General features: G+C 45.2%; 2 long non-coding RNA genes across 2 annotated transcripts; both read left to right on the top strand.

Annotated features, from left to right (window-relative positions):
- Window positions 1-959: 959 nt before the first annotated feature.
- LOC309677505 lies at window positions 960-11,952 on the top strand. Its single transcript, XR_014269685.1, has 3 exons — window positions 960-1,003; window positions 3,685-3,767; window positions 11,930-11,952. It is a non-coding gene; the product is annotated as an uncharacterized lncRNA (long non-coding RNA).
- A 125-nt stretch (window positions 11,953-12,077) lies between these two features.
- On the top strand, window positions 12,078-18,581 carry LOC309677504. The gene is made up of 7 exons (XR_014269684.1): window positions 12,078-12,103; window positions 12,477-12,583; window positions 12,915-12,994; window positions 16,970-17,010; window positions 17,611-17,632; window positions 17,744-17,771; window positions 18,568-18,581. It is a non-coding gene; the product is annotated as an uncharacterized lncRNA (long non-coding RNA).
- Window positions 18,582-21,716: the final 3,135 nt, after the last annotated feature.

Consider the following 21,716-nt stretch of genomic DNA (forward strand, 5'->3'; position numbering starts at 1 on the left):
ATGGCCCCTCTGTTGACTGCCTCCTTCATAGGAGTCAGACCCTCTTATCCAGTGGGAAGGGAGTGTATTGGGATGGGGATTACACTTTATAGCATATCTACTCAGGGATTAATTTAAACTTGGTATTAAAACCAGTAGCAAAGCTGAACAACCCTTCAGGTGATGTCCTCATGGATATGCTGCGGTAAAACAAGACTGCTTGAAATTCTCACTTTACCCTAAGATGGCACAATCTTTCTCATCCACCTAATCCTGTATTTCCAGGGTTTAGCCAACACCATGTGTCTGAGAGGGATTGTGTTAAACAACAGGCTGAAAGTCTCAGTGAAAGAGAGTTACAGCATGTCACAGACTGTGTGATGGGATCAGAGAACTGGAAGGAAGGTGAGCATAAATAACAGTACAGTTGGAGTTAAGTTTTGCTTATTTATTTCTCAGGAATGAATGACCTGAGAAAAATTTCTTTCAGAAGCACCTCATTGCTGAGATATTTTGTTATGCTTCATCTCCTAAAGCTTTCAGAGCCTCGCTGCTGGTATGCCATCTATCTGCCTTGCCCTTTTTTATCGATAACAAGACAATACAGTGACAAAGTGGTCCTTCTTTGTGAGCCTTTTGTGGTGACAGTGGAACTGGTTAAAAAAATAAAGGATCTGACTCTCATTGTCATTACTTTTATGTGAATCTGGACTCACTTCATTGAATTCTACATTGTATCTCCACAGTGTGGCCTGGAGCAGGATCTATCATACCTCCTTTGTTTCCTTCTTCCCTGTGGGATGCTGCGTGCCTCATCTGGGAAGTTAAGCTAGGTTCTCCAACTGTTTTCCGCAGTACTGTTTTTAGACGTAGCCCAGGATCTCAGCAGCATCACTGTGTTAACCTGCTCTTTCCTTCTAAGGCTTTTTCCATTTTGGATTTGTCTCCTGGCATATTATTCTCCTCACACTTGGAATGTAATTCAGTGCCTAAAGGTGAGCTCAGTTTCCTGATGTGCCTAAAGGTGAGCTCAGTTTCCTGATGTACCTTAGCACACGCGGAGGAATCTTGGTGAACCATAATATAAAAGAACATTAAGCGGCTTCAGAATTTTTGTGCTGTAGAGATGACATTTGAGTTTCATGTCCTTGCCCATCTCAGGAATGCTCTAAATGGCTTCAGGAGTAAACAAGTCCACGGAACAGGCCATTTGTGTTCACTGGTGTGTAATTGTGGGGATGAAAATCTCCAGATGTAGCAGCTTGAAGTGAAAAAAGCAACTGCTTTTAGAGAGCATGGTCACAGGCACTTTAGGATAAATGTCGTTACCTGTCACCACTGTCTAGTTGCCCTCAGCACAGAGGTGCTAGAAGCTGACTTTGGCCCATATAATTGCTTGTTGATCAGCCTCCAGCATAGCATACTTATTCTGGGATCCTCTGTGTTTCACTTAGAGTAAGAGAAAAATCCCTAGTGTTGGAGCTGATTTATTCTTTTTCCATATTTATTCTTTTTGGTCTTGTGTCTTGATAGCTCTTAGTCCCACAGCATCCCAACAAAGCATGTCTTGGTGCTCTGACTTTTGTTTGAGCCAAAGTGATGAATGTTTGGGAGAGGGCTTTGCTAGCTTTAAAGGCCTTTAACCATTTCACAAATCTTTTTTTCAGTACTGCAGAAACAATTTTTGGCACTTTGTGGACTTAAGGTTTGCTGCTGTTTACAGATCATGAAACAAGCAAAGCAAAATTCACGTTGCATTTGAACGAGCCCCATGTATTCCTCTTTGGTCTCACTTCAAACTCCCCAACACCAGCTGAAGCAAAGCCTAGCTCTCCCTTCTCCAAAAAGATAGTGTAGTATATTGAACACGGAGGCTCTCCACAAAGAACTGTGATGCCCAGGTCAGAGCTTTCTGCCCAGACTGTGGGGAACAGTAACTGTGCAGACCACATTTTGCAGAACATGTTTCCAAATTATATTCACTTAAAGTTAGCAGATAAGATGGCTGAAATGGACAAATCCTGCAGCATAACCCTAGAGCCCATTTAATTTATGTAATTGATAAAGCTGAATTAATAAGACAACACTTGGGAAATATGTCACGTAGCTCTGTTACATGATGGTAGCCCTTTACACACACACAGACAGGTGTTTCCTTTGCTTTGCTGGAGATCAGAACAAAACCAGCTCGGGATTTAGCATTTGTCAAAGTGGTATCTATGTTACAGAATCCAGCCCTAGCCCTTGGTGCAGACATGTGGCCTGTGGGATTGCAGGTTTGGGACTCGGGTGGTTTCTTCCCTGCTTTGCAATGGATTATCGTGCCATAGCAAAGTTATTCTGCTGTGAAGGTGCTGCATGCTTGTGAAGCCACCTTTGGGTGTGGGAGACCTGAATGAGTTCCTGCCATGCAAAGGCCTCAGTGTTAGAAGGGTGTCACCCAGAACACCCTGCCCAGAATTAAAAATCAATTGATGACTCAAATCTGGATCAAATCCACTGAGAGGCAGTTTCCCATTTTCAACAAGGATTGGCTGAAGGTGGCCATGAGTGGCCAATTTCTGAAAGCCCTTAGTTGCTCAGTTTTTTATGAACTTGTCCAAACTGGTCATTCCCGAGTTTTGTGAATTATTGGTCAATGTCTGATTTGCTAACTGTGACTTTTTCTAAGACCACATTCTCAAGATACTCAGAGACTCTTGCGAAGCAATGTTTGATTCTAGGGATGGAGAAGGACTTTTTCTTGTCAAGTCAAAGGGCGATGTATTGTTAGATGTATAATGTAAGTATGTAAAACTAGAGGATAAACATGCACCATGGAAAGATTTACAGTACAGACTGAAGAATCATAGAATCATAGAATGGTTTAGGTTGGAAAGGACCTTAAAGATCATCGAGTTCCAACCCCCCTGCCTATAGACAGGGACACCTCCCATTAGACCAGGTTGCCCAAGGCCACGTCCAGCCTGGCCTTGAACACCTCCAGGGATGGGGCCTCAACAACCTCTCTGGGTAACCTGTTCCAGTGCCTCACCACCCTTAAAGTGAAAAACTTCTTCCTAATATTTAATCTAAACCTGCCCTCTCCCAGTTTAAAGCCATTCCCCCTCGTCCTATCGCTACATGCCCTTGTAAAAAGTCCTTCCCCAGCTCTCCTGTAGGCCCCCTTTAGGTACTGGAAGGCCGCAATAAGATCTCCCCGGAGCCTTCTCCAGGCTGAATCATATTATTAAGGAGGCTAAGTCAGCAATAGTTAGAGATTCCTTTTATTTAAATAGCAGTTAAATCTTTTTGGAAATAACTGTTGCAGACATTACTCAGTTTCCATGTCTAAGCTTAAGTTAGCTTTGACAGTAACATCAGTCCATCCCACTTAGTTTCATATAAGCTGTTGCTCTAGCATGAAGACAACTATGGAGAGAGATTTTTACTTTTGTTCATTTGACGAGTCACTAGCAGATACTCACAGAGGAAAGAATTTGCTGGATCATACAGGAGGGTGAGGGACTGAGACACGGGAATAGCGGCCACGTGGTCATCTGTCTAGAGGGGCATAGCGATGGGTTCACATTTCTGTCTGTGAGAAAGAGTCACAATTTAAAATGTGTTTTTGTTCTGAATTGGGATGAGATCAGAAGTACAAGAATATAGGACTGAAAAATAACCAAACAGAAATTACTAACGTTTGTCTTGCATATTTTCCAGTGAAGTTTCCACAAGAACCGATACTGTTTTGTGAAATCTTGAGCTTGGTTAAAACAGCTGCCTCCCCACTGCTTTTTCCCCAGGTAAGTGACTTAGCAGAGACCTCCAGTGGCGGCAGGAGAGACTCCCAGGAGGGAGCTGGTGGGTTAGCAGGGCTGAGCTCCTGGTGCCCTCTGGTGCTTGCATGCTCCTTCTGGCAGCCTGGTCCCAGGGTCGTGCTGGCGGACGGATGTCCTCAGCCCACAAACCAAGGAAAAGGTGCTGTGGAGGCAGCAGGGCTGTGCCCAGCTCTGCTGGCTTAGTGTAGTGATCCTTGTGGGTGGATACCTGGAGGGCTGGCAGGTTGCAGGAGGCAGGAACAACAAGAACTGACCCTGCAGTAGTTTTCTTACTTTTCCCCCTCCCCAGTTCTCTCCACAGCTCTGACCTTGCCATGTAATTTTTAACACGTTGCATAATGTCCTATATTGCTCCTGCCTTTCTTGTCCTGGAAAATAAGGACACATCCAGGTAAATTGTATGACTGTGGATCCATGTGCTGTTTTGAATGTGGTGTTCAGCCAGGTTTATTAATTGTCCTGCCTGGTACATGTTTACTTTTCATCAGACACATATATGCAGCAGGAAGGAGTTGAACCTTCTTTATCTTACCCACCTTACCCTACAGAGCAGGTCACTGCAAGGGGCAGGACGAAGCTGGATACTGTGAGCTGAAGTAAGTCCCTTGCAGGTGCTCAGCATAGCGAGGTGCTCCGGGGATGTGGGGAGAAGGTACTTAAGAGTGTTTAGGGCTGGCAGCCTTTGACTGATGGGGGGTTAGGGAGCGTGGGAGACGGGTTTAGTTGTGCTAGACAATGAGTTAGAATTTCCAGTTTCATGAGCTGGGTCACTGACTTTCGTAATGTGGACTCTCTCTTATTCTCCTCTTCTTTCTTAGAGCTGTGTATGACCTGTCACCCACTACAGGTGACTATGCGCACATGCATGCCTGTGTGTATATATTTATGTATAAAGGAGAGGGCAAGTTAGACTGCTCTGCTGCATCGCAAGGTGTCAGCCTTGCTGCAAGGAGGAGCAGCTGAGAACTTGCAAAGTTTCTTAGCAGGTGGCTGACACAGAAAACCATTTTATTGAAGCTATAAAATACAGAGGCAGAGCTTCTTTGTACTTAAGAATAAGGAGTCCCTGTCAATTATGGCTATATTTTGCTGCACTTCAGTGTATGGTAGAGATGCCCAAGTGCTGACAATACTCACAACAGAGCCAGAAGGGGCAGGAGCACTGTTGGGTGCCCACAGCACCTCACCTGTTCTTGTCTGGCCCTCTGGAAGGTGAGTGTATGCTTTGGGAGGACCCAATCAGCCAAAGGACATGGGAGTTGTGAGAACATGGCATGGCAGCTGACACCAGTAGCACCATTCATGGAGTTCTAGGTGCCAAATATTTTTAATGCTGTGAGCACCATGGTACATCCAGAACTGATGGCTGAGGGGCCAGTGTCGTAGTAGCCTGGTTCTTCCTGAGCAGCCTTTCAAGGCTGGGCTGAGTTTCTGGGAGCATGTGTCGGCTCTGACCCTGCTCATGCTGAAAAATGGTCTTCCAATAATATACGTGACCTTAAAACTGCTCATGCTTCTTACTCCTGACTGCTTATGAGTCAGGAGCGTCTTCAACAGGCATAGCCTCAAGACCCTGCCCTGATGGGTAGCTAAACAGGTAGGGTTAGGGCATTACTAAACAACACTTCTGCTCTCTAGTGCAGCCAGTTGGTCACCAGCATGAATAGAAACCTTGTCGAGAGAGGAAAGTCAGAGGTCAGATTAATTACCTTTTTTTTTAGATTGGTTGGGCTTATACTTGAGGACAAGTTTTGAGTGTTAGAGGTAGGTGGTTTTTGACTTTGTGCAACACAAATATTACAGAGGAGATTACAAGGAAAGAGGGAGGTGAAAAGCAAGCAAAATCTCTTGTGTAAAACTCTGGGAATGTATAATGTGGCAGTTGTTTTTCTTCCAGCTATAAACTGATATTTGATGCTATTTGGCCTTTTCATCCTGTCTTAATCACCTTCACTGCCTTTTGTATTAGTCTCTGTGACACTTCCTTTAGCAGTGTGCAGGTAATAGCTCTGGGAGTGGTGTGTGTGGCCAGAGCAGGGTTTTCTCAGGAGTTACTACAACAGGGGATAAATCAGGATTGGGTTTTAGTCCTGAGCTGATGGAGGATTTGGCCTGTTTGATGGTAGGCAGGTCTCTGAGACCCTTGCCTTTCCTCTCTCTTCCTTTGCAACTTAGAAGTAGCCTCAAGTGAAGGCCTGCTAGCACAGGCAGGTGAGGATAGATGGTCTTGCATGAGCTGTAAAACACAAACTTTCAGTGTTGAGTTCTGGTGACCCCACTGGCATTTGTAGGTGTGGGCGCAGTAACATCTTGAAGCCAATAATGTTTCTTTTCATATATTCCCTGCTTGTAACTGAATGCTTAAGCAAACAGAGGTGAGACCAGCTGCTTATTGAACTAAATATTGCCTTGTTTATAAAAATCTCTCTAGGTGACATTTAACAAGTAGGCACGTAATACCATGCAGTCACATAGCTGGATGTGACCTGTGCACTTACGCATTCTTTTAAAGATCTATGCTGAGATAAGAATCAGTCCTGTCAATTTGAAACTCTGCTTGCATTGATAATAAATCCAAGGGTATAATTTTTGCTCAGTTGCTTTCTGAACCAACAGTGTCTGCCAATCCTTGAGAAAGAGCTGTGCAATTTAAATGCCTGTATGGAGAATCATCTCCTTTTCTGGTCTGAACTATCCCTTTGGTCCTATGAATCCATTGGTTTGCAGAGAAAGATGGCTTTGCAGCTGAAATGGGTCAAAATGCTCCATGCTGCAAATGCTATGATGTCAAATGTCACAGTTGCCTGTTCATGCTAAAGCTCTCTTCACTCAACACTGACCACTGGACTCTGTTCAAGAGGAACACCTTATTTATAGGTTACTTGCCAGATGGGGCTTTCAGAAAATGCATCTTCTGTCTTAACCCAGAACCTTTGAGATTGTCAACCCAGAACATGACTCCAGGCAAAGTGGTTGTAAGACTGATCCACTCTTAAGCCAGGAGATGTTCTGATGAATACCTGGAGAGCCCTCCTGACTTTCTCTTCTGTGATTCTGCAGGTAGGCGTCAGGGGGTTTCGTCCAGAGCAGCGGGAGTGAGGGCAGGACTGCTGTGCAGTGGAAGCAGTGATCCATGGGGCAATGGTAGTTGGTTCATTGCCGCTGAAATCAGTTCTGACATGTGGGCATTTTTTAGCAGTGTTTCCTTGTTTGTGTTTTTGGAGAGATAAGGCAGGGAGAGGTTTCACACAGCTTTGTTTCAGTTATTGGGGAGAATTCCTTTGTGTGCCAAGTCCCAATAAGCCTGAGATCTGTACAGGAAGGATAAAAGAAGAGCTAATGCAAGTGGTGACTGTAGCATAACACCATTTTTGTGGTCTTGGAGCTCTTTATACCTTAGACCACAGATTTTGCATCACTTCTGTCTTCATCCTCTTCTGTCAGCTCTAGACGCAACCCTTTGTAGGGGACTCATGCAGCTCATTCTAGCAGACTGTAGCAGCAACCCCATCTGTTTCCTGCTGGACCAAAGCGAAAAGGTTTGGTTTAGGCTGAGGCTTGACCTTCATGTCTCTTTCTTTCTGGTTCTCTGTCCAGTCTCCTTTGGAGATCCTCCTAAAAGCTTCTGTTGCCTCCATCACCTTCTGACCTGTGGTACAAAGGGTAATTCAAGCAAAGGGTTGGACACTGCAGCTGTGTCATGTTCTCCTCCAGGACTCTTTGATGTAGTCTACCTTTTCTGGGCGTTTTAGTGTGATTTTGTTCTGTAACCTCTTCTGTCAGTATATACCTATGAGATTCATTCTTAGATGAGCTCACGTAATGAAGGGATCTAGTGTGATAGACATGGAAACAAAGAATTTAGTTTCCCTTTTAGAACTGTATGTCTCCAGATCCTCTTTTTATAACTGGATCATGATGTCCCAGCAGGGCCTTGACAGATTTCTTCTTCCTGAGGCAACCAATGGTTTTATGATTCTGTAAGAAACAGAAGAATAACATGGAGTTTTTGAAAGATATCTTCTTATATCCAGAAACTTCCTTTGCTTTTCTGTTCACTTATGACAATTTGATTTTCTTTCCTAGGTGGTATGCATTTTTTTCAGCCTTCAGTATGCCTTTATATAATTTCCACACCACCTGCGTTTTCGTCTCTTAACTGCCCCTTTTGGTTCCATTTCAGCAAGCATTCTTATTTTGTGTTCTGTCATTCCTGTTCTTAAATGTCTCCTTGTGATTCTGTACTGCACTGTATTTAGGGTTAACGAAAGGGAGAGCACTGGTGGGGCTTTCTGAGCCCAATGAGTCTCGATGGCTCTTGCAAGGTTGCAGAGGAGCTCGGCTGTGGTCTGACTTACATTAGTGAAAGCCTGAGCCCCATCCTGTACATCCAGTACCAAACCCATGGTGAAATGTTCTGTATTAGCTCCTCTGGGGTACTGTTGTCTTCTGTGATTTGCTGGCCCTTGGGCCCGTGTTTGATGGGGGTTTTTCACCTGTGGTATGAGCACGTATCTGCTCAGGCAGCTTCTCCAGGGTGGTCTCTCAAGCATAATGGGAGACCTGAATTTTCTGAGAAAGCAGAAAGCCCCTTTTGTTCTGGATGAAAAACACCGGAAGGTACAATGACTTTGGGCTGAGCAGGGCGTATGGCATGCGTGGTGGAGATGGGATAGAGAAGGATTTATTGTCTGTTGCCACACCTGGCTTAACATGGCAGGAACACCTTGGCAGTCAATTGTACAATTTAGTGTTACTGAAGAACACTTGAGCCATACTTGATGCTACACATGCACAGTCAGGTGGGGTGAGAGAGGGTTATTAAGGCACTGACTCATTTTCCCATGGTACAAACCACATCTCAGACCTGTCCCACTCCTGCCCACCCACTGCAGATTTCATCGCCTCCCCTCCTGCCCTAGCTTCTTGGTGTGTACGTTAGAGATCACGATGCAGAAATGGGCTTCACCCCCCACTTGCAGTCACTGGGAAATTCACGCATTTGAGAAGAGTGGGAGGGGATGTGAAGGCATTGGATTTTTTTTTCAGTTTAAGGAAAAGGAAGCTTGCAGAGAGGGAGGAATGTGAGAGGGAAGGGAGACAGAGAGGTCTCCTTCGTAACTGTGTTGAGCTAGAAGTAATTGTTATTACAGCTGAGCTCTAAAATCCCCCTCACAGGCGTATGCAAGGGCAGGCTGGCTGCAGTTCTGTCAGCCTACATATATACAATTGCACCATGGTGCAAGGGGTGGACTGGACAGTCTCAGAGTCCCCTCCCAGCTCTGTACTTCTTGGATAAGAGAAGATCTGTAGTTGTCTTGCACTGAGAGCAAATTTTACCAGCACTCCTGTTACATGCTCTGTGTTCCTATTTGTCTGCAGCTGAGAAGCCTGATGATGCAAAATTAGGAAAGTCCATAAAGGGTGGGGACAGCAGTGCTTAGGAAGGGGACGTGGTGCAGATGAGACTAATGACAGGGAGGGCTCTGCTTCTGGGGAGGTGGTAGCTGAGGGTGTGCTAGGCTCTGTCCCCTGAAAGACTCGTCTGCCCAGGTATGTGCTGCGAATATCTCATTCTTGCTTAGTCACAGCTGCTACCTGGATTACTGTATGCTGCTAAGGATATTTAGATAATGGGAATAAAGCTCCTAAACCACATCCCTTCTGGTTAGCCTGAAGGTTATTGCTGAATTATGGGCATAAAACCTGCTTTTCCAGAGTCGTGTCACTTTGTGCAAGACTCTGACATTCTGCTCTCTGGCCATCTATCAAGGTAATACTACCCTGCTCTGAAAACTGCACTGACGTGCTAAGCAGTGCTGAGCCTCCTGTGGTAAAGTGGCTGTGTCCTTGGGCTGGGCCGGGCTGAGATCTGGAAAGTGCTGGAAAACCTGCCACTGGCCAAACTGCTTTTGCCAGCTTTCAGCACTACAAAGCGGTGAAGCTGGATATGGTATCACATCCAAAAGGTAAAAATCCTCTATCTGGAGGCCTATTTTAGAGAGCTGTAACTCACACTTAGACTTACTCGACCAGATGCAATACTATAAATCAGCTCCAGACTTATTCTATATAATTATCAGTATTTTGCTTTGGCATGAAGTGTGTAAAAATGGTTCACCTACTGCTGTGTTGAAATCATTGCCTGTCTTCCTGTCTTTGAGCTCCTCTGCCTTCATCTCCTCAACCGTATGCTCTTGGAATCAAAGACCTTCTTGTTCATACCGCACCTAGCAGTCTTGGATCTGTGTTTATGGCTCATAGCTGCTAAAGGATGAATGCAAATGACAGGTACCGGATGGTTCCGCTTGACCACGCTGCAGACAGACCTAAGAAAAATATCGGTTTGTTTACAGATGAAAGTTCCTTCTTGCCTTTGTGAACTCTGGTTTCTCTCCCAGTAAAGGGGGGGTGCTCTGCCCACCCTTTAGGTATGCATGACTTCCTGGCTGACACGAGCAGAAAATCCTGACACTCTGCATTGCCCCCTCCCCCATCCATGGCTGAGGCACAGTGTTGTTTTTTCTGCTTTTCACATCTCTCCTGGTTCTTGTGTTTCACCTCTCGATGCTCTGGGGAAGAGCCATAGATCTGGCTGAGGATAGCAGAGGCCTTCTGTGCCACATGGTCTGTGTTATCGTCTTGATTGACTCTTGTATGGACCCACAGTTTGTCAAACAGCATGTCCAGGGCTCCCTGACAACACATACCTATCTAACCCTCTGTCATGGTCAGCCTGCTTGCAATGTTGAATTTCCAAAAGGTGCAAGATGCTGAAAGCTTTGGTATTTGAAACCTGATTGAAGGGTCCCCGTACATCTCAAGGACACCTCATTTGGGTATCCTGGAGAAGAGGCTTCTTGCTTTGAACTAGGGGTCCTTGAATCTGACTTTATAAAATGATGCATTTCAAGTTTGTATAGATTTGGGTAGCTTAGCATGGGTGTTGATGAGAGTCCCTTTGATGTTGGGCATCCTATGCACTTCTGAGTCAGACAAACTATGTTTATGAATCAGTGTTACACTTGTTCCAAAATAGCTGATAAACATGTTAAGTGGGGTAAGAAAACTGGGAGTGTGGAGACAGTTGGGGTTTGGGTACACGTTGTGATGTTGTGAGTCAACACTATCTTTTCTTGGTGTTGCCACAAACACATGAGTTATAGGTGGGCATGATGGGGCAAGCCTAAGCCTGGGACATAACTCACTTATGGAAAAAACTTCTCTTGAAAAGCATCAATAAAGTGACCAAAATTTTTCAGATCTGAGGATGCAAAATTACTGTGCTGCATCCAGAGAAATGGAGAGAGTTACTGTGGGCAATTTCTTAGTGGCTTGGGGATCAGATCCAAGGGTCAGTGAAAAGAAGTCTGAAATGGGTGGAATACAGTTTGATATCCATCTCTTGTTAGAATCTGCAGCAGGTCTTATTTTTATTCTTACAGATTATGCTTGCCAAGTTTTCCTTGCTGAAGTGCTTATAGGCTGACCATTAGCTTGAGGAGAACACAAGTTCAGTCAAAATCAGGAGATCCCCCTGACTGCTGATGCACGGGTCTGGGGAGATCATGAGGAACAGCACCATGTGTGGTTCAGCTGAGGGAGGAGCAGGGCAAACCCATTCCTCAGCTCCTGCAGCATGCAGTTACTGCATAAAGACCCTTTAAAACCAAATGCAATTTCTTTAATGAGAACGTTGTTTAGTTTTGGAATAGAGCAGCCCGCAGGAATTAGAAAGCCCGTGAAATTATGTCCTAGGAACTTTGCAGCAAGGAAATAAATGAAGATTTGTTGAAGGAAAGGTAATTTATGGTGATAGGGAGAGAGGGATCTTTGGGATTACAGTTCTGGGGTCATTGGGTAACGTTCCTGCTCAGTAGTCTCATTGCTGTGGTGCTTGTGAGTGCTAACAAGCTGCTGCAGTGAGTGCTGATGCAAGAGCCCACATGGCAGTTGGGTGCAGATGCCGGGCGCCTTGGTGTGAGGCCACTGTGCTGTGAGCACCCCTGAGCACCTCAGCGAGCAAGGGTTCATCAAGGAAATAAGACAGATGGCCCTGCTGTGGCATTTGCCTGCACCAGTCCTAGTCTTTTATTCTATTGCAGTGATGCATTTATTTATTTCAGCTATCCCAATTCCTCTGTCCTGAGTGGAGAGCTCTGTTTCAGTTGATTGACCTTGCTGACCCTGGAGTAGAGTTCCCAGTTCGACATACCTGTGATGTGAAAATGGCCTGTCTGACCATCAGAGGAGCCGCCATGTATTTTTCTTTTGGGTTTCCCAGGTGGAGGCAACTTGGGGTAAGCAGAAATTTCAAGAAAAGGGCTAAACATTCCAAGCTCCACTGAAGCAAAATTTCCTGATGACAAACATCTCTGTAGTAACTAGAGGAAGGTGGTCCTAGAGTAACTCTGTCCTGGGAATGCAGCTTTATTTTTATTGCCTCCTGTAAATGGCAAACACGTCCTGCACAGGGCAGGGAGGGAATGCACCTATTCACTGCCCTTGTCCTGCTCACTCTGCGCAGCCTCGCTTCAGGCTCAGTGTTTCCTACTGTATCCTAGGAATGACAAGCATTATCAAATAATGCACATTTATTTGTACTGCCCGACATTTGTATTCTCAACAACTTATAGGTGTGTCCAGTGCTCCAAATCCATCCTGTAATTTCAGATGCAGTTTTGAGAAGCCAGAGACACACCCTGGTTTGCTCAGTGAAAAGGAGACCTCTACGGATCATAGCTCTACACACTAAGGGGCCGGTGACTAGTGGCTTGGAGGTAAGCACCACAGTTAACTGTCTGAGTGGGGTTTTGCAACCTCTTATTCTCCTCTGCCAGAGGGGAGCCTGACTTCAGGGCATCGATCGCAGTGAATCTAGCTTAACTAACTCTGAATTCTCGGCATACACCTCCGTGTTTTCCCAGGCATAGGGGACCCTCCATAGGGGTTTTTTTTTGTGTGCTTTGGGTCTAGTTTTGAATAGATTTTGTGAAGGGTGTTGGCATGTGTCAGTGTGCTTGTGAGACAGTCACCTTTTAACTTTCCTACCCTAAGTTTGGTTTTGCAATTAAGTATTATTCACGTTTGATTTTTCTTGGCTGAAATAAGGTGATTTTCTATGGGTGCTCTGAAGACCTTTGCAGAAATGCTGCCTTTACTCCCAAGGCTGGGCTTGCTCCTTTTGGTTGGTGAGTATTACTGTGAGGGTGATGGGTGTCCCGGGAGGATTTTCCTTACCAGTAGCTGTAGCTGAGATAATGCTCAAAAGAGAAAATTGTGCTGAAAGACCATTGAACGTTATTTTGGTGGTTGCGCTAAATCTCTAGTCTTTAGTTATGCTTGTTTATTATTGTGTCTGTAAAACAAACTATATCAATTTTTGTAATAAACAGGGTGGAAAGACAAAATTGGAATTCATTCTCCTCCTGTCATTGCAGAGCTGTCTGCTCACTGCTCCTTTTGTTGGAGTATCCAGGTGTCTCTGGAAAAGCACTTAAGAAATAATCTTAGCTGAATCTCGTTATTTCTATATTCCCCTACTTTCCCTCCATCTGTTTTTTTTTGGTAGTAAGGGATTCCAGAGTGGGATCATTGTTTCTTTCAGAAAGTGTCAGCACTTTATTCTTCCTTCCTCATCAGACTTGAGATAGTGTTTGCAGTGAATGTTGATGACAATAGAACATGAACTTGTACCATTACAAACAATCTAATGAACCACCAGCTGGGGAACAGCTACATAAAGGGACCATAATTTTCTCTGAAGTAGGCTTAGTTATCAGTAGGAAAGGAAGGAAAACAAATAAACAGATAACTTTTTTCTTGTCTTTATTTCTTTAATTATGCAGTTGTTGCTGTTCAAAAGTGACTGATGTGTTATGGACACCCTGATGAAAATGTGATTTCTTTTCCACTTTTCTATTAACATCCAGTACAAGAAGAAGTACATAGATTGCTTGTAAAAGTTAATGACTCTTAATGCAATTGCTTTTAAGTCTGGCAGGTCAGTAATTTTGGTGGTGTATTCTCTCATTGGCTGCTGGCTCAGCATGCAGGTGTGGGAAATAATTCAATTTCTTTGGGCCATGCTTGCCCCTATCCATCTACCCATCTGCTTCTGTAAATGCCCTAGATAAATGCCCTAGGTAACTGGAGGTGGAGGAAAGACAGAATACCAGAAATGTGCCGAGCTTGCAGAGAATTTGCATCCAACAGCTTGCATACTTGGGGATGGATCAAAGAGAAGAAAGAAAACACGAGTTTCTGAGAGTCCCTAAACAGGTTTCTGAAAGGGAAGGACAGGAGATCTAAGCATAGTGGTGCTACACTATCAATGTGAATGGCCTTGTTGTAAAGAGGGAGTGGGGAGACATGGCAGTGCTCAGCAACCTCGAGGCACAGAAATGCCCTTGTGGAGGAGGAGGGACTGTGGACAGCAGTTGAACAGCATACATGGGTGGAGGAGACAGTCTCTTCTGTTATGGAAGGCTTCACTGCAGCCTGGTGTGCCTGTGCACTAACAAAGCATGGGAGTGAAAATGGTGTTTTGGAAGGGTATTGCTCCCAGAGTGATGCACGCATATCTTAGCCTTTGTTGTGATGTTGTGATATGAAGGATTTATTGTGATACAATGAGGATTTTTATGATCGTAGGTTGGGGTCCTCTCTGATCTTGCAGAGTGAGAAGCCACCCTTCCTCTTCCTCCTTTTCCCTGCATGGGTGTTTCTGAACACAGTGCTTTCCAGCCAATGGAACAATTTGCATGCTTAAACATACGCCTAAGAGCTTTCCATGAGTGGGGCCAAAGGGCTTGGCCGTATTGTTTCCAAGGTCCAGTCCTGAGGTGAGCAGGAAGTGATTTTCACAGTGGAAACAGCCTGGCTGTGTCTGCAAGCAGGAAAGCATGGCCTCAGGGCCAGCCTCTGGCACTGAACTGTTGGTTATGATTTTGGTAACTCTTTTGAGACTTTCTCTAGGGGTAAAGTTAATGTGTGTTCAGCCTAGAGGAAAGCACTACATTTGCACAACTATGGGTATGTTTCCTTTGCGTGTTACTTAGTGACAGTTCTCCATTAATTAAATTATTAAAAAGGTTTAGCAGCTAGTAATCAAAAAAGCTGTTATACTAATTAGGGATTCCTCTCATCCATCCATTCAAGGTATTTTATAATCCCCTTCCTAATGCAGGTCATTGGGCTGGTGAACACATCCACACCCAGGAAAGCTGCTGCCTTCCTCCTCTTCTTCCCTGTCACAGTTCAGTGATAAGGGTCTCCCATCCTCTTGATTTCTGTCCCTGATACCACCATGGGTTTGACTGACACTGCCCTAGGCCAGCTTAGCCTGGTCTCTTAGCCATATGGTGTGGAAGAACCAGAGGAGGTTGCTTCTGTGGTTTGGTTTTGGGACTCAGCTCCTCCACATTCCCCCCATGAGTCACTTCTGACCAAATATTTGTGGATAACACCAGTCCTAACTGTGTTTCCCCCATGGGAGTATGAGGGCTGGGAGTCACTGATGCTTTAGAGTCATGGAGCAATCATACTGAACCTGAGCTCTGTCCCACCTCCATGTGCTTGTCGGGTACTCAGCCGGCCTTGGGCTAGCTGATCCGTGGGTCCAGGAGATAAGGCACGGGTGGGGTGATCTCTACTTCAGCCTCCTGTCAGCTGTAGTGCCTGATCCAGAGTCACTGAAGTTGGTGTTCTCCCTGCTGATAGATAACTACCAAACTGTCAGCACTGTGTTACTCATTGAACAGATGAACGAGGCTTGCAGAGAAGCAGAGCTACTCTGTGCTGCAGGGCACCCAGGCTTGCTGTGGTCTGTCATGCACTGAGATGGGTCGGAGGGTGTAGCCAACAGGGTGGGAGGAGAACGGTGCAAACTGGGTATGCCGTGTGGTGTGGTGATGGGCACGTGTGGCAAGGGATGGCTGTGGCAGACAGCTCTGCAGGGCCCCGGTGCCTCACTGTGGGCTGAGATCGAGCACAGCTGCCCCAGGAGATGGATGAAGGTGACAGTGCTGACCAGCCAAGTCTTGAATATGCTGTTAGAGAAACACACTGACCAAAACAACTGCAGTGATTCAGTGCTAGCAAATTGTGACAGTCAGCCTGCAGCGTAACCTCAGAAGCCTCTAACCATTGCCTTCTCCCTCTCCCTGCCTCTCATTTCATGTAGTGTTTGTTGCATTCACTTGTTCTGTCCTGTCAGAAACTAGTGGGAAGTCTCTACCTTCCCCTTTTTTCTGTACACGGGGGATGCTGAGCTTGGTAAGCTCCTAATCTGAAGTAAACAATACTAATGCCAGGGAAATTTGAGTCTGTGTGTGGTGTTACTAAGCTTGCATTTCACCACCTTTCCAACTTCATGGCATTGGCAGGGTAGATGCAAGTTTCCATCAAGAACAATGTAAAAGTTAGGAAACAAGGAGCAGACAAGTGGAGGGCTTGCACAGACCTGCCAAGAGCCAGCAGTCACAGGTCGACTTCTTTCAGTAAATCCCTGTCAAGTTCTCAGACAGCACTGGTGTGAGGGCTGTCGTACACTGGTGTTACCTGCGTTGTGTGCAGTTCTGCAGCACAGGCTGATTTTAATCCAGTTGAGGATTTAGCAGGAAAAACATATGAAATACAACACAGGCTTGGCTACAATTTACACGTTGATGGCATCGCTGTAAGAAACAAGTAGAAGTTGCAAAGGTAAAAGCATCATGGAAGCATAAGCACAGTGAGCCTGGCCTCCTGGGCTGATCGCTGGCCATGGTGCACAAAGGATACCGGGCAAGGAACTCCTGGAGAGAAGGTCCATTCCCAGAGTGTTGTTTCTGCCCCTTTCCCTGCCTTTTTCTCTTTGGGGACAGAGATGCATGCAGTCTCTCATGTCATCTAAGACACCGCATTTCTGTCCTCTGCTGGACTGATCTGGAGTGTATAGAGTAGTCTTCATGTCTGCTCACCCAGTCAGTTGTTGAAAAGTCAAGAGAAAACAGCAGAAAGGTCTGACAGAAATGATTTTGTGAAAAACTGTGTCAAGAATGAAGAATAAAATAATGTAGTGAGATGAGCGATGTTCAGGATCTGTTAAGCCAGACAGGGGCAGGACTGTAGGAAGGAGCTTTGTCCTAGATTTACTGCTAAAATCATGGAACGTTGTCTTCCAGGTTGGCACGTAGCTGCTGCAGCTTCTGCTGGGACATATCTGGTAAGACAAACTCGCGTGTGCAAAATACGTGTCAACAATGACTTTACTTGCTAAGCATGTTTGGGTTGGTGGTCAGGGTGGGCCCCTTTGTGATAGCAGTGCGTTGATGGGAATCAATTGCTACAAGCCAGATCCAGTGTGTTGAGCATGGAGGTGGATGGTATATGACCTTCCCCTTCCTGTCTCCCAAACAGCGAGTGGAGTGGAGATGGCTTATCCAGGTCTTTGCAGGGCTTCAGTGCAAGCAGATCACCAGACAGTTCAATGAAGGTGACACCCATCGATCACACTCGTATCATCAGGAGAACATTCCATCCCATTGGCTCTCATGCCTGAGTGATGGGAGGACTCACATAACCCTGAACTTTCCAGCTGTTTGAAGCACAGAGCCAGTACTGATACGAATTTTGCAGATGGCAGCTACCTAGCATGGCAAGATGGGAGCTCTGGATCTGGGCACTTGTGTGTTTTCAGGCCAGATCCAAGTACAAATGGTTGCAGCTAACATGCTTGTCTGTATGCAGTGATTACAACTAATGTTGTGCTACCGTTGTAACAGCACAATAAGATCATCTCTTTTCTCTCTTTCTCCTGGTGCAGTGCTCCAGCTCCCCTGTCAATGGTGAGTTTCTTACCAAGTAATCTCCATAGGGAAGATTCAGACATGGTTCTGTATACATCTTCCTATCACAGTTCCTTTACTTTTGTCTCTCTCTCTTTTTTGGGGAATCAGAATCTGCTGTGTGTGCTTCAGTGGAAAGGTATGTGAACCATCAGCAAATTATCTTGGCAGCATTTTCCTTGGGAGTGATGCTGGTTTGTTGGGGATGTCACTTTGGGTAGCAGGAAGCCTCTGAAACCAGGTGTAGCATCTTTCTCCCCACAAAGTCCCAGGGTTGCCTGTGGGCAGGGAGGGCTCTAATTGCACTCATTGAAACAGTGAAGGGAAAATGCCTTCCTGGGGCTCTGTGTCTGTGCAGGACAAAGAAAAGCAGGGCAAGTCCCTGGTGTGTCAGCCAGCCTGACATGGGGGGATTTAAAGCTCCAAGAACCTTGGCGTTGGTGCTGAGCTTACCTTGGCTAGTGGTGGGGGCCCAAGACTGAAACATGTCTGCTCCAAGCCTTCTTTGAACTTGATTTCTACCTAAGGGTCAACAGTTTACAAGTACCCTCTCCCTGCTCCCAGATGGTGCCAACGATTCTTGTCATCTGTGGTGTTGTTTGTTCTTCTATATTTCTTCTGTGGGCCATGCCTTGTTGTTAGGGATGCCTGGCGCTGCTCCTGTTCCTTAGTGGGTGGGCTGGACCCTTTACACGAGTGTAGCTAATAGCTGTCCCTGCTGCAGATGAACAAAACTTCAATGAATAAAAGCATGTGGTCAGGGGCATTCACATGCCTTTCAGTGACTGCCTGGGCTCGGGGCTCGGGGCTCAGGCAGCAGTGCTCCATGCCTGCGTTTGCAGACGGAGTGCCAGCTCCCAGTCAGTTCTGCCCCCAGCTGCTGCAGGTCTGGGGCAGCTGGCGTGGAGGTGATGTCTTTGTTTTTTTCCCACCAGTGTCAGCCAGGAGATGGTTCTTGAGATAGCCCATGGCCAAGTCTCGCCCTGCAACCTCACTTTTGGTCAATACGCCTGTGCACAGGTAATGGCAGTCTCCTCCTTTTCATGGGCTAGTGTTTTGTTTTTCTTGACAATAATGCCATTTATATCATAAAAGAAGTCACACTGTTGGCTGTGAGTGGAGTGGCCAAAGCCTTGTGCAGGCTTGGAGACTGGGTTGTCAAGGTTTGCCTCATGAGACTGAGAGAAGGGATGGGTTCAAACACACAGGGACCATCCAGAGCACTGAGCTGTGGCAGTGTCACCGTCCCAGGCAACACCACCATGGGGGCCTTTCTGGGGCTGTCTGTAGAAGTGGGGATGCTGTCTTTTCCAAACCTCTCAAATGAGAAGGTGGGACAAGGGAGGTTTCCAGAACAAATTGGCTGCTAGAAACTGGCATCATAGTGTTGAAACAAATCTCTGCATGAAAGTAAACCATGTCTGTCAGGGTAAAACATTTATGAGCCCAATGAAAAGTGGTTGCACTGTGGAAAATGTCATCTGGAATATTTCAGGTTTACTTCCCTTCCTGCTTTTGTCATTATCTCTAAGTTACTGTGCTGCCACTAACTGCAATTGAATTGACAAAGATTTGTATTTTCCCATAAATGTTTCTAACAAAAAGATGTAATTTCTGCAAATATTTATTGGTGGGGTTTTTTGCCCTTTTTTTTTTTTTTTTACTGAAAAATGTTTCTGAAACAAGGAAGTTTCTTATGGTAGTTTCCACTTTGATCAAGTGTGGGTTTTTTTGTTTGTTTGGTTGTTTTTTTTTTGTGGGAAACAATTTTGAATAAAGTTTTTTAAAGCCTCTCTTTGCTTGGCGGGAGCACAGATTAGATAACAGAAGGATCCAGCATTTGGAACTGGGCATATTTAGACTTGCTTCAAGTCAGCATAAGTTGGACTTCCTTATGACTCTTCTGTCAACAGGTTTCATCACTTTACAGTGCTGAATGCTCACGTGTAGGTGAGCTAGTAAAGCAGACCTGAAGGAGATTGCATACTGCAGCATCTCTGAATATGACACACCTTTTATTATCTCTATATGGATTTCCCTTTTCTGTTTCAGAGTGCTTGGCTCCAGGACCTTCAGGATGATTTCCTCGTATCCTTATATTCTTGCCTTACCCCTAAACCTGCCAGTGCTATGGATCCAGAATACTCTGTTCTGTTCTTTTCCAAATATGATGCCAAGAAGCTTGTAGCTGCTTTGACTGTGTTCAGCCAACGGGTGGGTATCACATATCCAACTATTTGTTCACCTTTAATAATTAATGCCAGTGGAAGGCGTTAGTTAACATTACCTTATTTTTAATCTTACCATTACCTTATTTTGAAAAGGGCACTATTTCAATCAACAGATCTCCACCAACATGGTAGAGTTCTGTGCTGTTAAAAATAGCTGGGAAGTCAGGAATAACAACCATGTGTTCACGTAGGTTAGCTGTCGCTGATTGCAGTGGCAGCACAGACCTGGGGTTCCTATGTGAATTTCAGACTGACTGCTTGAATTGCACAAATATTGCTATGATGAGAGTTGCTATCCAGAGAAGGGATTATTGCTAGAGTTGATTCTGTCCATAATGTTCAGATTCATGTGGATTTATGTTAATGTTTGTTTAGAAGTCCATATTCACTTGAATTCATGTGTTTCATCTCGTCTCTTACCTTCAGTTTTCTCACGTGCCTCTTTCTCTTGAGTGGAACATGATCTTCATTAATGGCCTGTGGGAGAAGATGTTGCAAGTACCTGATATTGACAGCCCACCCGTTTTGTCTCAGTGGGTCCATGAGGGGCTTCAGCCGTTCCTGGTTGAGCCCAAGGTCTTTGCTTGCCTGCGTGCCAAAAACGTGTTCTGTGAGACGTTTCAGAAGATGTAAGTGGTGAACACAAGCATCGTTTAGTCCCGTGTTGCTGAGATAGGAAAGTGGCCCTGACTCCAAAACAAAGGGCTAAATCCTGTAAGCGCTGTGAACTGATGGAGGCCTGGACGAGGTCTCTGAGAAGCTGTCTCCAAGGCTTCATAACACACCTGCTGACCCTGTAACTAGTCCTCTGCATCAGCCAATGTGTGTGTAATGGCCCTGCTAGCACTGCGTTTCCAAAGCAGTATTGCGGGATTGGCAGTGCAGCCCTCAGATGATTGTGGGGGCTCTTATGAAGGGATTGGTAGCTTTGAAAAGGGATGTGATTGATAGTATCAGTCTTCAAGTAATAGCTGTTTCTGTGAGAATCCAACCCTGCCAGGTTTTACTTCATCTGTGTTTGAGATGTCTGCCTTTCTTATTCATCTTTAGAGTTGCTGCCCTGAATGGCATATATTCTGACCTTCCAGTGGAAGAACAGAGGAATCTTTACACTGGGATCAAATACTATCTCATCCAGGATGGTAAATTACTTAATTTTCTTTAAGAAACAAGAGAATGCTTTAAGTCACTGATATATGCTACAACATTAGCTGCAATCTGTTACAGGGTGAGGCCTCACTGATTTTTTGTGAATTTATATTGTCTCTTCAATGGAAATCGTCTGGGAATATGACAGTGATAAGAAGTATTGGGAATAATTTCCCTGCCTGAAGGGTTTATTAATCCTGGGTTTTATAAATCAGCACAGTCAGCCCTATGCTGACTTATATCCTGTGCAAATGGCATGTACTGCTTTTGTTGTGAAAGAACAGTACAGGGTTTGGTTCTGAGAGCTAAAGAATTCAGCTCAGAATTAGAAAGGCGACCCAGATAAGACACTCCCCTGTCTCCAGGCAGTAGCTTGCATGCAGAATTTAATGACCTGCAAAAAGTTTTTGGCAGATTTGAGGGGAGGAAGGAAGAGACTGGAGAAGTATTTGGAGGGCTGTACAAGAATGAGGTATCTGTCCTGTCCCATGTGTAGGGAATGCACAAACCCCACAGATTTGAGCACAACGAGTGGTCAGAGGCACTTAGGGAGCTCTCTGCTCACTGAGTTCTCTATAGGCTGAATCCTGTTCTGCGTTTGGAAATCTCCAGTCTCCACTGATTTCCTGATACAGTGCAAGTCTGTAGTTTTATGGTGTCTGCCTGTTTTGCAGGATCAAACCAGAAATGCTACAGTGCAGCCA

Source organism: Vanellus vanellus, assembly GCF_965231255.1.
Source record: "Vanellus vanellus genome assembly, chromosome: 14".
NCBI lineage: Eukaryota > Metazoa > Chordata > Aves > Charadriiformes > Charadriidae > Vanellus > Vanellus vanellus.